The sequence below is a fragment of the Rhea americana genome, unplaced genomic scaffold, assembly GCF_003343005.1.
Source record: "Rhea americana isolate MKP2758 unplaced genomic scaffold, rheAme1 scaffold_411, whole genome shotgun sequence".
NCBI lineage: Eukaryota > Metazoa > Chordata > Aves > Rheiformes > Rheidae > Rhea > Rhea americana.
In genome coordinates this window covers 148,519-162,902 of record NW_028186548.1, presented here as the reverse complement: position 1 = coordinate 162,902, position 14,384 = coordinate 148,519, and the positions used below count along the sequence as shown (strand labels likewise).

Sequence of the window (14,384 nt, the reverse complement as noted above, 5' to 3'; positions counted from 1 at the left end):
GGGGCAGCGCCGCGGAAGGCGCCCAGTGCGCAGGCGCAGGCCGCGTGCCCGAGGTGTGCGTGGGGGGGCAGTGCGCGTGCGCCGAGTGACCGTTAAACGGCCGCAGCCGACCGTTGCTTCCTGTGAGGAGTCTGCTCAAGCGGCGCGGGCCGCGGCGGCCTCCCTGTTTCCCTCCGGCGGGCTCAGCTCCGTGCTGCGGCAGCCGCCGGCTCCCTGAGCGACCGCTTTCTCCTTGTGGTTGTGTGCGCCGTTAAGCGCTCGGCTTCCCGCAAGGCGCTGGGGCCGCTCCGCCCGCCCACGCCGGCCGGGCAGCGCCGCTGGCCGGCTCCCAAAGCTTCGCCTCTGCTCGTTGCTCCCCGCCGTCTCGGCAGAGGAGGCTGGAAACAAGCCCAAGCGGTGTGGGGTGGCGGCGCTTCTTCCAGGCCCCTGGGTTTGTAGTGAGGCTGCTGCCACGCTTATCCGCCGCGGCTTTTCCGTTGTTGCCGCGCTTGAGTAAAGCAGCATAAAACTGAAGGACTGTAATCTCTTGCTCCACAAAAGCTTAGATAGAGGAATTTGCCTCTACAGATACTAGAGAAAGGTGTAGCTTTGKGAAGCTCAGAGTTGCTATGGTAGCATTGTGTATATAAACTGAGTTTTTTGAGACTTAGTGGACTTGTAAACTGTTCAGTTATTTGTGGCTTAAGAAGCTGTGACCTTCTCAATGCTTACTCCTRCATAGCCTATTAACTTTCTTCATTTGGTGTGCCAAGACTTTGTGGGGTGTTTCTTTTTTTCCTGTGTAAGCACCCAAGGGAAAGGAAGAAGGGATGTAAGAAGGAATGTCAGTATCCAATGACAGCTGCATCAAGGCCATGGAAGAGAAGAGGATGATTAACCTTCATCCTCAATCACTGTGGAGGTGATTGGAAGAGTTGCAGTGCTGTTGTGGAGATAACTTTTGAGTAGTGTGAGTTAGTGATAACTTTGAGCATTTTTCCTGATTCAGCTATGTTTCTTCTTGACAATTTACTTTCCAAATTCTGATTTCTAGCATTACTCTTTGCTGTGACATAAAAGTAATTTCCATTCCTTGCGTCGGGGAGTGAGGAAAATGGAAAATAATTTCAGAGCTCTCAAGAAAGGAGGAAATTGGGCTTTAATATGTTTGTTTAGTCCCCCTAAATTTGGGCTTTTTTGGTGACATTTAATATGCTGTGCCACTTGCAGAAGGATGACTCACAGTTGTGGCAGACAGGCTTTGTATGATAACCACTGTGATGATGCTCTGAGCAATCTTGAAACTCGCAGTAGCAGGATCCCATATCCCTTACTTTAAATATACACTGGCTTAATGGAGGTACTTCTTTTGCTCAGATCCTTATTTATACATAGTTTGGGGAGACCCTTTCAATCTTCAGCGTTCTTTAATAAGATACTAGAGGTATCCAGTGTTGAAAAATGACCTACTGTCACCCAGTTACGGAGCAAAGCAGCAGTATGTGAACCTGTCACAGTAAGTCAGCATCAGGCATGGTATGTTATAGTCAAGAGGCTATTCCATAGGCAACTCCAATACTTTTGAAAATGATTAAAATGGAAATAACAAATTATCAGGTGAGTTTTCTCAGGGAAGTAGCCAGTAATTACAGATGGGTTTTGGTCCTTCAWCCTGGAGGAACTGAACTGTGGTCAACTCTGGAATGCATGGAGAGAGCTGAGCTGAGGAACAGGGTCATGTTTTCACGTGTTCTTGCACTTAAGTAATGCATACTGTGGTCACAGAATTTGAGCTGCACAATCTTTGATGATCCCTGAGTAAAAAAAMCAATCTGTGTTCTCACTATGGAAGCACTAGGAGAATCTCAGGTGAGGGAACAGCAGGAATAATAACCAGTCACATCTTTTCCAACCTCTCTTGATATCTTCTCTTAAAAATGTGGGTTGTTTACTAGTCTAGATAAAAGAACACTTGAAAACCATTGCTGTGTAAAACTTTTGTAAAAGTTGAAATATTTTTGAGAGATGTTCTACCTTTAAACTTCTGCAGGATCCTTAGCCAGATTATTTTTGCCAGAGTTGCATATAGAGGTATTTATGGCCATAGCTCATAAATTCAACACTTCTAGTGCAGTGGAAAGAACATCAAACAGGGCTTTTGAGTACTAAGATCCGTTATCTTTTGTCATTTTGTGATTTCTGAACAAGTCACGCTTTCCATGCAAATTACATTCTGAAATTGTTATCTGAATAGGGCAGAAAGGAAATACATAGGATTGAGGAGTTTGAAAAACACATGTGGAACTTGTAACAAGCCCAAGTTCAATACTGAAATCCAGAATACTCTGCTTTGCTTTTGTGGTTAAGTTATGTGAAATGAATCAATGGTCTCAATCAACTTACTGGTAGAGAAGTTTGTCACTCCTAGAGCTGTAAAGAATGTCTTGAAAGCACAAACAAAGTGTAAATAATGCAATGATGTCTGCTCCAGTAAGCAAGTGGCATTTATTACATACAGTAATAGCTCAAAGATGTAACGAGTCCTGTTAATCTAATTGGAAATAACATCAACGTGCTGAGCTGTCAGAGCACTTCTGACACCTCTTCAGCAGGAAAAGTGTGTTCGGAGTAGGATGAGAATGCAACATGTCCAACGCACTGAGGCAGAAACAACCCAGCTGGTAACGGCAAGACTGAGAGGGGTGCGCTGGCTGTGTGACCTCTGCTCTGTCCTTACTTTGTAATTAGATGGACAAGTACAACCAAGCTCAGGTTTCTGTTGTGGCTATAAAACCCACAAGTAGTTATCAGGGTGAGCACAAATGGAGCGAATGCAAATACAACTGCGTTCCTTATTTGTGTAACATTACACAGTGTATCAATAACTAGATTCAGAGGATTAATACTAATAGCTCTGTTAATAATTGGTAAAAAAAATATTCATAGCGCTTCCTTTGGATGACCCAGTAAGGTCAAGGCCTACTTCCTGGGATATGTGCTGATTATAGTTAAAGCTTCAAGAGCACAGGTTCACAAAAAGCCTTTTTGTTTCTTCCTGGCCTGGTTATGGTGATCTACTGTGAAACCGCTAATCAAAAAAGCTTCTATTTTGGAGTTTTCAATCTTGCATTCCAAGTTTTGGGCTTACTGTGTATTGTGAGTCAAGAGCAGCATATTCCAAATACTTTTATAAGGATTTGAACGAGGGCAAGCCTTTTTCAGTGAAGCTCTAGAGATGGGGACTTGCAGAGCCCATGCAATCYTGTCTGTTCTCTCTGGTCTTATTTCTCCTGCCCAGCTTAAGATTCTGTGGCAGATGCCCCCCTCCCCACTTTTTAAAAGATTTCTGACTGCGTTACCTCTCACCCCATCAGCTAATCACACTGCTACTCCSAGCTTTATGCTGCTATAGTCTGTGCTCTGCCATCCTAATCCTGTCTCTAGAAGTTTATGTCCAGCCCTTGTTTTGGACACTGCTGAGTTGACAGCACAAGAGGCATGAGAGGCACTGGCTTGTACATCAGGTTGCAGTTAGCTCTCCCAGGGTAGCTGGGGTTCTTAGTGCAGGGTCACCTCTTGAAGAAACTGTCACCTACTTGCATCTGTGTTAAGTTGAATGCATGGGCAGTTACATGGGACCAATTGTGTAGAGTAATTTGAGGGGCTGGATGTTGGGTGAGCCAAATTACTGAAAGAATGGTGTCCCCCAGGAGTTGTGTAACTTGTGCCTAAGGCTGCCCTTTTTGGAACTGGTGTACCTCTAATGTATGGGAAGAGCTCCTCCACCAGGTAGTGTCGTTTAAGCATGACAAAGCAGTACTCTGTCCTCCTGTGGGGTCACAAGATTGATGGGTCAGCTGCAGGATTCAAATAAACAGCCTTTTCGTATGAGTGGAAGAGACTCAAGCTTTTAAATATGGAGTACCTGCATTCCAACCCTATTTCTTTCATTGTATCATTGAGAAACAAATGAAGAGTCAGAATCTCTAAAATAGGGTTCTCAGCTGTTTCACTCTTCAGAACTCAAACCTGAAACAACTGGTTGTGAAAACTTCACCATTGAAAAGTTTCACTTCCCAAATAATGCTGTGCTATAAATACCCTGTGCAGTGGGATATGACATTTACTCCCACACATGCGGCAGAGCATGCTTTGTAGCTTGCATACTTTGTGCCTTAACCCTTAAGCTGTCTTTGAGTAAACAAGGCAAGGAACGCACCTCTTCTGCTGGCTGGACTCACGTTGCAGTCTGCATTCTGGTGGGGGGTCACGGTAGTGTAAATGAGAGTAGAAATGTGTCCAGAGTGATTGCACCTATATATAGAACAACTCGTGGCTTATTCAAGCTCTTTGAATATCACATAGCTGAAGACTTCGCTTAAGGAATAACAATGCTTTGTATGTCTACAGTGCGCTCTTATCAGAGGATCTCAAAGCACTTTCCTGCCCAAACTAAAAGCAGCATTTAGGGTGGTTTGCTTTAATTTCCCACTCTCCTACTGACTTTTGATCCTTGACAAATTTCTTAGCTTCTGTTTCAGTCCCATACAGAGATGATACTGCTTTTCTCTCATTCTTGATATATTGTGCATATGTGTGAGTGTGAGTGTGTGTGTGTGTGTGTGTGTATATATATATATATATATATATATATATATATAAAAATACATACATACACATACATATGAACACTATCGAAACTCTTATACTATAGGCTCTCTTTGCAGAGCACCTCACAGATTGAAGTGCCTGGGTGCTGATGCAATACACTTTATAAACATTTTTTTTATATATCAGTGGAAGTAGATCTGTAATATCCCTTTTTTATTGAGAAAGAGATGAAGGCACCTAGGTTGCCAGATTAAAAAAAAAAAAAAGAGAAAAGAAAAGAAAAGGTAATGGTCTGTTTTATCTTACCTTCTTGCATCGCATACTCTAAATAAACCATGTATCAAACCCTGACTTGAGCTAGAGCAGTATTAGCCATGCGCTCTGTCACAGCAGAGTCATACCTCTTACAGAAATGGAAACCAAGATTTTCAAAGCTCTTAGTTACATAATGTTAGCACAAGATTGTTTTTCTGGTTTTACAAGAACGTGAAGAAAAAGTCCTCAAAAACTAACGCTAAAGTTGGAAATATGCTGGTTTCGTTATCTCACTGGAGTGGGAGATACATAAACAAATAAAATTAGACCTTTGTAGAATGAGTCTGATTTTGATCTCAATTACACAACACTGATATTGTGCCTTTCAGCTGAATGGCGTATTCATGGCTTGTGTTCGTGAAAAATAAGAAACTGCCTCAATGGCTTTCAAAAGTTTTTCAACTCTTTTGAATACCAAGCAGTTCCAATTAATCAGACTTTGGCCCCTGCAGGGAATATGCTTGTGTACAGCTTCCTCTTATCTTTGCCAAAATATGATCAAATTGCTTGTCTTTCTGAACAAGTTCTGCTTTTGGCGCGGGTCTATCATCAGGAAACATGTCAGCATTTTAACAGCTGTGTGTCCTGTTCAAAATGAGCTCTCAATCTGAGTAGGGTACAAAAACGAGTAGAGCAAAGGCTAGTTATCATTTGTTCATTTATGGTTAGGAGTATTGAGTAAACAGTGATTTTTGCCCTTCTGCTACAGAGGTCATCCAAGGATTTTGGTGCTTCACAAACCAACTTTAGTGAAGCTGAATCTCCCTCAGATTCTTCTGCAAGGGCATTAGCTCTAGCATATAAAAAGGAAATGAGCACTGAAAAGATAAAGCCAAAATTATTAAAAACAGCCTCTGATTTTAGATTTTCAGGCTTTTTGCTGCTCAGTTCAAGGAAATTTGAGCATTCTTTTTCTTACAGATGGCAGGACTTCTCTTGAATTTGAGTGTTTATTTTTTTTAATGTGGCTTAACAGTTTCTTCAACTTCTCTGAGAGTCAAAGATTGCATCAGAAGCAGAGATGCTCCTCACCTAAGCCTAACAGCATGCTAAATATCAAGGATATGTTCAAAAATTAGCACAGAAGTGTTTGTGAAAATATCTGAATATTCATGTGGGCTTTTTTTAAGCCCCAACTCTGAGAGTTAAGTAAATGAAAAATTCAGCTGTTGCTTTTTTAAAACAAATTCTTTAAATATAGGTTTAATCCACAAAATGATGGGAAGACAGTCCTGTATTTACTGTATTTTAAACTTCACAATTTTGGGAGATCCAGTTCATAAATTCTGAGAAATTGAGAGATTGGCAGTACTGCTGCTTGCCTAACTCTTAAACCCAAAATGAGCAACAACTTCCTCAGGGAGAGCTGGTTGTAAATCAGCTCTTAATAGCTGWTAGTCGAAAATAGATGCAACTTTTATTCACTTGGAATTGAGGAGTGCACAATCAGGGCTTTTTCAGGRAAAAAAATGTGCTGGAATTTTAGACCAGCTTCTAGACAGGTTTTGTCTTTATTGATGTGAAGAGATTATTAATCAAGAAGTTAATGGATGTGTTGCCTGTCCTTAGCAGCAAACACGGAGACCAGATTTGAAGTATTTCAGTGGAAGGAAGAGCAGAAATTGATACTCTCTATGCTCTCTTTGCTTTGTGTATAAGGATTTTGTTCTTAGCCAGCTACATCCCACTGTAATTTCACTGTATTACACAATACAGATAAAACTTCAGTAATTATTAGATACCTAGAAATTAATGTTACACAACTCCCACGCTAGGAAGTGGCTTTCATGCAGAGTCCAAAAGCCACATTAACTCTACTGGGTGTCCAAACGATGGTGTGCAGGCCATTTCAAAATAGTGTGCAGCTTGTTGTAAGCATTATCCCTGGCAAAAAGAATCTGGAAACCTGGTTTTACATATAAGCCAAAGGACCTAGTAGCTCACCTTTCACTGCAGCTAGGGATGTGGAGCATTAATTTACATGGGCTAATCTAGTTAGCAGTTTTTCAAGGTTCATAGGTTGAGAACAAAAAATGATCGCCTTCCACACGTCTCAAAGTGATTCACATGTATATTGCTCCTTCCCACATTGCAGCAGTCTGTAGATGACATTTTTCATGTCTGCTGTCCTCTCTCTCTTCTCAATGCATAAGGGGAGTAGGAAGGTGCTTAAAGTTGCACCTTTACTCCTGTATCTCAGACAAGAAAGTTTTTGTCAGCAAATCAGGTCTGCCCTCTATCAGGCAATGATGCCAAATGAGCCTGAATAAATTATGCCCTTTACTAGGGGTCAGGGTGTGTAGGGTTGGCATGTTTTGTGGAGAAAAGGCTCAGATCAGAGACAGAGGTGGGCAGCATGGTCAGGTGGGACACATCAGACTCGGKCTCTCTCTGGTAGGCAGGGCAGGTTTGGGTTGTAGGACGTTCAAGTGCTGTGATCATCCAGCTCAGGACAGTGGCTAGAGGACACCAAGAAGTTTCCTTCTGTGGCAGGGTGAATGCATCCCTGCGATCCCAGGCCTTGTCTTCGTGCAGAATAAGGGCTCACTCTGGGTCCAGAGGCTTGGGAGCACTTCTGCTCCTGATGTTACAGAGATAGCTTTAATGAGGAAAGGTTTTGGAAAAAGCTTTCTGATGGAGAAATAAAAAGGGCTGAACCCAAACTCCTGCTTCAGGCATTTGAGCKCTGAAATTGCTGCTGAATGCCATAATATGAAATCTTGTTAAGAAGTATCCTTCTTCTACCTGAGATCAGATACCTGAGGCATTAAGGATTCCCACTACCACTGCACAGTGTTTTATCATGTCGCAAAGACCTGCTGCAGCTTTTTTCAAGGCTGAAATGTTCAGAATCATCTCACATCGATTAGCAGGTAACACRAATAGATGTGGACATGCTTCCTGTGACAACAACAGATCTTGTTATGTGGTTCGAGAGCAGAGAGGAAATCCTGCGAGTGTGGTGTCAGGACAGCAAGCCGTTGAGGAGGCTCAGCTGTCGGCTGCTGCTGTTGTGTGGGCTCCCTTGTGGAATGTCCTGTTTTATCCCAGCCCCTGTCCTCCACTTGAACCTTCAGAAATCCTGAGCAGTCCATAAGCTCTCTCCTCATCCAGCCGTTCGGATGGTCTGAATTAAAAATTAGCAGCTGCTCCCTGCTGTGTTGCAACTTCCAATGGTTTTTGCAAAGGGGCAARTGAGCACAGCCATCCTCTTGCTCTGCGAGGATGTCTGCATAGCTCCGTGTTAACACCTCTTCCTCGCCGAAGACCAGCTCCAGCAGCTGCAGGGAGCTGCCGCACTGTGGATCTGCTTGGCAGATTTGTTTACTTGGCTGCTACATCTTGGTCCCCCACTCCGTGCTCAGGTACTACTTCAGACTGTGATCCTACTCAAACACCTGTGCCACCCACCGCCATGGGAATTCCACTAGCTCCTTTCTGCACTGCTCTGGCACAAATTCGAATTTTTATATAGTCACTTTACTATTGYGAATTGCTCATTTCCTCATATTGGAGAAGACGTGTTTTTGTGGTGGGATGGGCTACCAAGAAACAGAAAACAGTTAGAAAAACAAAGRTTGTCAGCCACAGTCCCATTAGAGACACCTGATCTCCATTGCTTTATTACTRTTATTTATTTTACCTTGGATATTCTCTCCCTCTCCTGGTTGTTGTCTCCGTTCTCCCACCTAGTTCCTTTCAGTTCACTGCCACCTCTGCTGGCCTCCATGTTCTTCCCTACAACTCTGTTGACCTATTTTCAAAGTCTTACTTCCAGCCATTCATTCAGCCCTTTAGTTCCCATGAAAACCCTACCCATAAAATAAAATAATTCTCATGTATCTGAGAACTTTAATTCCTTCTCTGTGATTCCTCTGATGTTTAATTTTCCAGGACAAGGAAAATCTTGGTAGAAGGTGCCCAGTGTGACATGGCCCATGTCCCAACTGTCACGTGTGAAGCACAGCTGGAGAGAYGTACACCAAGGTTTCCTTCTGTATGGCTTGTCCCCAGAGGTGAGCAGACACAACTGCAGTGTGAATAACTGAGGCCCAGAGCTGGGCATGAAACACAGTACAGACATGTCCGAAGTCATCTCTTGTACAAGATCATACAAGAAAGAGACATTTGTCCTCTTGAAACAAAATACCTAAAAAGGAGAAAGATTTTCTTTGCTGGGGTTGACAGCTATATCAAGAGGGTGGTGGTGGGGTRTCATACACTAAATATTTATATACTGATCAATCAGGGTTTATTGTGGGCAGACAAACTGCAGCTAATCTTAGGACCTGGCAAAACATCCAAACCCCCAAAACGGGAGTATCTCCACTTTCCTAACACAGAACCCTTTACAAAACGAGAACATATAGGCACCATTTAGCTATGGAGAGAAATTAAAGGCCTGTGTTTCTGCTTTCTGCGAGGCTCCTTTAGCTTCTGTGTTAGTGAAGGGGACTTCCCCAAATTGCCTGGCAGGAGGAAGCAGACAGTGCTGCTGATCTTTGCCTTTGCTGTTCGCTCCAGCCATGGAAATTCTGGTCGCAACAATTAGGCAGGATCCTCATTAGACTGAACGAAGGATGGATCAGGGACATACCACAGAATGGTTCTTTACACATGAGGTTTCCTACAAAGAAAAACATTTTCCTCTTTAAAGCCAATTCCGACAAAAACATTTGGCTCAATTTTTGCTTGTGAGGTTAATTTTGATAAAGTGTCAGGGACTGGGACTGTTAATCAAATTAACTCAGACTTTTTTAAAAAATTGTAAATTTAAATAGCTAAAAAATTCAATCACACATTTGGTATTAATCTTACAGAAAAATACATGGAATGTTTTAAAGTTAATCATGTATGAGTATGTTCCAAAATGACCAAAGCTCTTAAAGAATGCTGTAGGATGGAGATTTCAGGCAGCACGTCTTCAAATATGATTCATGTGCTAGATAAAAGGAGAACTCATACCAGCTAAATGACAAAGACTACATCAACCTTCTCCCTGTGCTTCCTCTTCTAGGACTGCTTGCCCCCCATGTGACCGCGTGCTACTTTTTAGCTAGGTGTGGAAATGAGCTCCTTGCTTTAGGCAGCCCCCAGAACACAGTAAAAACAGGCCGATGATTCGTGACTCACCACGATGCCTCATGCTCCTGTGTTTTGGCCGGTAGCTCAAACTTCTGTAGCACAGCACTGCAGCCTCCACCCAGGGAAGAGAGACAACATAGACTTTGGTCTGGCTTGTTTGCCCCTCCTCCCCATGGATCAGGCTGTCCAGCTTTGGCACCGTGAGTCCCGGAGCAGTAGAGGTAGCTGTGTTATGCCGGAGCCAGGCAATGTGCCACTTGGGTGCTCCCAGTTCCAGGAGGAGCCAGGGCTTCTGCCTGCAGAAGTGACGAGCTGTGCATTTCCCCCATAGCCTGGGCACGTTTCAGCTGGATCAATACCTGGCAGTTGGATGCAGTGTCTCAGGCTTTGCAAACCAGAAGGGTATTTTTTTCCTCTCATTCTTTAGAGCAACACACGCCTCACCTTTCTTTTGTCAATGCTAACAGTGCAGGTTGGAGTTGCTGATGAGATCAAAACCTGCTTGCTGCAAGATTTCACCAAAGAGGTGGTTCCATAACCTGTCATTTTTTCCAGAGGAAACAGTGCTAGGCATGCACGGTGAGAACAGCTAAAGGGTTAAAGTTACAGCATTCCAGCCCACACGAAACCCCCAACCTCTAAACTTTAACCAAAGTAGCAGTTGYTGGTTTCTCACAGTGCACACACAGGGGTGAAATCACACTTCACTGTCTGTCACTGGGTTTGCAAAKCCGAGGCACTCGTGTTCATGGGGCGCGCTATTCACTCGAGGAATCTAGTAGCAACGACAACAAAACATTAGTGGGCTTGAAAAACAAAACAAGAAACCCRGTGATGAGTCTGCTGGTTCTCCAGACAAACAAGTTCACACTCTGCAATGAACATAATACTTGCGCTCAAATTCAATCCATTCCCACACTGTTTCTGTTGTCCTGAATCCATATACCTCTAATTAGACTAACCTCTCTTCCTAGGGTTTTCTTTTGTTTGTTTTAAAAACATTTCCCCATGAGGCCATCTGTCATCTTGAAGCTGTCTGAATTTGTTGGTCACTTATTAAAAAGTCAACCCAGACTGTTACAAATCTATTGGTCCCAGACATTYGTTGTTACCATGCAGCATTCTCCGGGAGCCCGTTTTCCAAAACTAATATTTGAAAAGAGGGTGAAGCACTCATAGCAAATATTGCAAGTCTGTTACATGGAGAAGTGAAATATTACTGCTAGATTAAATTCCGTCAATCTCAGTGAAAGAACCCATGATTTATCAATGCAATCCTCCAGGCAAAGTTTGGAGGCAGCATTCATATTTGGTTCATTCCTGTTGTGAGCTTGCAAAGGTTCAAAATAGGAGGTTACTATAACTTCAGATTTTCTATCCAGTCCTTGGTAGTGTTTGAGGGGATGTTCTAGCTCCTGGGTGCAGAATCCCACCATACGGGTGAGCAGCGAAATAGAAATGCCTGGTGTCTGGCCGATAGAGCTGATCATTTTCTGCCACATATATACTTTGCTCTGGATTGAACTGGAAGAAGCTTTGGAGCAAAAGGAAACACAGTCAAAAAGAGCTTTGCAGACAGCAGCATGCATGYGACCTGAGCTTCCTCCAAGTCTCAAACTGAGTTCCTGTCGTCACAGTGTTTGTATATAAAAAGGCAATTTGTTCTTGCAGGGTGGCGGATTGTCTCAAACAGAGAGAAGGGCCAGGGTGTGTTTGGTGGTGAGCTGGTGAAATGAACTTCTGTTACTGTTGAGTGCTTAAGRTAAGTTGAGCCTCACCCTTGAATACAATCGGAAAGGATCTATCCAGACTTGGTCACAAGATTATTGGAACAAGAGTGCAGTTCTGGCACGGCCACTTCAAAAGACAGATTGGGAAGGGTTCAGAAAGCTTTGCAAGAATGATGGGAGCTATGAAAAATCCACCTAGGAGATACTAAAGCAATTCTATATTTAGTTTGTTTAACTGAGAAAAGGTTATGGAGTGACTCGATCGTAATCTCTGTATGGAGATTCTGATATTAGAGGGCTATTCATTTTAACAAATAAAAGAATAACAAGCACCAACAGCCAGGAGGAGAAAGTTCTCTGTGAGTCCTAAAGTCAAACTCAAGTGTCTGTCCAAGCTCAGGCTTGATGGTCTCCCCCATTAATTCCTGCATGAAAATAAGCAGGTCTTGCCACAACATGGACTTGCAGCAAAAGACAAACATCATTATATCATATCCCTGTCTTGTGTCATGTTACACTGTAAATTATTTCACTCAGAGACAAACTCTTTGTTTTGACTCATATCATACCAGATGCGAAAAGAGCCCTATTCATCAACTAGATCCCAGGATGCTCTTGCAACAGACATCACAAGGAAAACTTCTCGCATTGCCAAGTTTAGATGGGAGCCTCATTCTGCTTTCCATACATGCAGGCTTAGACATGTCCTCACCAATCAAATAATTATTATAGATRACAGTAACAACTCTCGTATTAGACAGAAAGCAGCTATTACCCAGTGAATATATGTTCCTCTTTTTTAACATCAATGCACAGCTTCAAAATGTTACTTCTAAAAGAAAACCAATGTCTTTCTAAAGAATACGAGGTTAAGGAGAAAGCGAAGCCTATTTCATCCCCTCCCACCCACAGGACGCTCATTCCCTCCTCTGCTACACATACTCAGACTTCTGGAGAAAGGAGCCTGTGCTGCCAGCCAAGGCAGAGTTGCATCATCTGGAGCCACACGTGTTCTCCACCACTCCTCAGGCAGCGACCAGCATTTCTTTGCCTATTTCATCAAAGGGCTGCAGAAGATATATAAAAACAAAAACAAAAACAAACAAAAAAAMCCAAAGATCACTTTTGCCAATGCTGCTGTCTTCATGACTGGCCTCTCTGTGCCTCGCTGTTAGCTGTTAACCAGGCCTGCTGCAGAGGCAGAATTCAGAACCAAAACCCAATCGCTGCTGAGTCAACCTAATGAGAGATACCCACCAGGCTGAATTCTCGTACCCTGCCGCGAATGCAGCATCATTCCCCTGGATTCATTTAGTTCACAGTCCACTCTTGGAGCCCAATACTTGAATGTGTAGGCTGTGTCTAATGCAGGCCTGCGTGCACATGGCGTAAGGGCTTGCTCCAAGGTTGCCTTGYGTTTCCCAGAGAACTGTACAAAATTTACTTGTCATTTCTGAGCTTGCAGGATAATCACCAGGAAGCTTTGGGCAGTGATGGTATGCCCGAATGGCACTGCTCTGCCGCAATGCCGCAGAGGTCACGTGAGCTTCTGAGCTGTGCATATTCTGGCTCTAAACCATAGCTCTGCCAGTGCAGGCAGGGGTAATTCAACTATTGCAGGATTCATTTTGTAGCCTGCATGTTGAGCTTGCAGACACTGAAATGGCCCCAGGCCCTAGGTTGGGGCGATGAGGAGGTGAACAACAGCAGCAGGCAGATGGTTGGCAGGGCCATCCTACTCCACGCTGCCGTTTTACATCTCAAACAGGTCAGAAAAAAACATGCAATGCCCCTGGGTAGGCAGAGATGGATGGAAACTTGCAGCCCAGTTCATATTCCTGTCTATTCAAAATCAAATGCATTCATGAGATAGATCAAAGGTCCATTTGCTAAAGCATCTTGTCACCAACTGGCCTCAGAGTGAGGACTGTCCAGCAGAGCCTTTTGGAATTGAGGGATGAGTTTACTACAGCCACTCCACATATCACCTCTGGTACTGCTGTGCCACATGGGGAAAAAACCCAAATAGCTAATGGGATACATGAGAAGGAGCCCAAGGATGGGGCTTCCACCAGTCTGTAGCTTTGAGACTTCCTGAACTAGAGGCTTGCCTCTGGACTGATGTTTACCAGACCCTGTAGAAGCTTCCACCTTTGGAGACAAAGCACACAGGAGGAGACTGGAAAGGTCTCCTTGACCCGAACCAGGGAATTCTCCAAATTCATCATATGCACCAGCCATTCTCAGCAGTTTCCTCTCTTCAGGGGTTATTAACAACGAAAATCAACACTTACATTTTTTCACCAGTCCAGAAGGGTCACCTGGATCTCCCGTGAGTGCTGGGAGGGGAGGCCAAGCTGGTCACGCTGCCTGCCTATTGCCAGTGCCAGTGTAAGCTCGAGAAACAAGCCAACCCAACCAGCGCTCAGGACCTCAGGTCTCTTCAAACAACAATTACATCATGTTTAAACCAGCAAGCATGTGATTTCCCAGCCCTGAAACCGAAAGCAGCCTCTCTCCAGGAGGGGAGAGAAGCAGTGAAGCAGCCAGCTTGGATCCAGGAGGAAAGGCTCTGCTGCTCTCCAACGAGGCTGTGCTCGAGCAGGACACGGGTGACGAGACAGGACTGCAGTTCAGAACTTCTGGAAATGCTGTGCAGGAGAA

General features: G+C 43.8%; 1 long non-coding RNA gene across 2 annotated transcripts; it reads right to left on the bottom strand.

The window, feature by feature from the left end:
- Nucleotides 1-6,092: 6,092 nt before the first annotated feature.
- LOC146590308 (uncharacterized) lies at nt 6,093-14,142 on the bottom strand. 2 transcript variants are annotated; one of them, XR_014897028.1, is made up of 4 exons: nt 14,015-14,142; nt 10,435-12,787; nt 10,039-10,349; nt 6,093-9,532 (listed from the first exon to the last, which is right to left on the bottom strand). It is a non-coding gene; the product is annotated as an uncharacterized LOC146590308 (long non-coding RNA). The 2 variants fall into 2 exon arrangements; XR_014897029.1 differs by having other exon boundaries at nt 12,663-12,787.
- Nucleotides 14,143-14,384: the final 242 nt, after the last annotated feature.